The sequence below is a fragment of the Orycteropus afer genome, unplaced genomic scaffold, assembly GCF_000298275.1.
Source record: "Orycteropus afer afer isolate SDZICR_OR568_19922 unplaced genomic scaffold, OryAfe1.0 scaffold00511, whole genome shotgun sequence".
In the NCBI taxonomy this organism is placed as follows: Eukaryota; Metazoa; Chordata; class Mammalia; order Tubulidentata; family Orycteropodidae; genus Orycteropus; species Orycteropus afer.
In genome coordinates, this window is record NW_006922098.1 from 870,410 (window position 1) to 871,609 (window position 1,200).

Below are 1,200 nucleotides of genomic sequence, written 5' to 3' on the forward strand. Positions count from 1 at the left end.
AAGAAAAAAATCAGTCCTCAAATTGCAATATTGAAGGATTCCATTGGTAAAATACTGAATGGTGCAGGAAGCATCAAAAGAAGATATAAGGAATATGCAGATTCACTGTACCAAAAAGAATTGTTCAATGTTAAGGCTTTTCAGGAAGGAACATATGATCAATAGCCAATGGTATTGAAGGAAGGACTCCAAGGTGCACTGAAGGAATTGGTGAATTAGAAGACTCTAGGAATTGAAGAAATACCCACTTTGATATTTCAACAAATGGATGCAGCCCTGGAGGTGCTTACTCATATATGCCAAGACATTTGCAAGATGGATACCTGGTCAACTGACTGGAAGAGACCCAAAGAAAGGTGATCCAATAGAATGTGGAAATTATCAAACAATACCATTAATATGACAGGCAAGTAAAACTTCAAGCTGGATTCAGAAGAGGATGTGAAATGAAGGATATCATTGCTGATATCAGATGGATCTTGGCTGAAAGCAAAGAATAAAAAAATAAGAAAAACTCACTGCCGTTGAGTTGATTTGACTCATAGCAATCCCTCCTTGGGTTTTTGAGAAGGTATCTCTAACAGAAGTAGATTTCCCAATCTTCCTTCTGACGAGTGGCTGGTGGGTTTGAACTGCCAGGCTTCTTGTTAGCAGTCAAATGCCTTAGGCATTACACCACCAGAGCTCCTGAAAGCAAAGAATACCATAAAGATATTTACTTGGGTTTTATTGACTATGCAAAAGTATTTGACAGTGTGAATTATACAAAATTATGGATAATATTGCAAAGAATGGGAATTCCAGTTAACTGTGTTCATGAGGAACTTGTATGAAGACCAGAAGGCTATCCTCAAACAGAACAAGGGGATATTGTGTGGTTTAAAACCAGAGTGTTCTGTTCATCAGGGTTGAATCTTTCACCAAACTTATGCCATCTGTATGTTGGGCAAATAGTCCAAGAAGGTGGACTATATGAAGAAGAAGAAAGCATCAGAATTGGAGGAAGATTCATTAACACCCTGTGATATTCAGATGATAGAACCTTCCTTGCTGAAAGTGAAGATGACTTAAAGCACTTACTGATGAAGATTAAAGACTACCGTCTGCAGTATGGATTACATCTCAACATAAACAAAACAAAAATCCTCACAACTGGACCAATAAGCAGCATCATGATAAATGGAGAAAAGATTGGAGTTG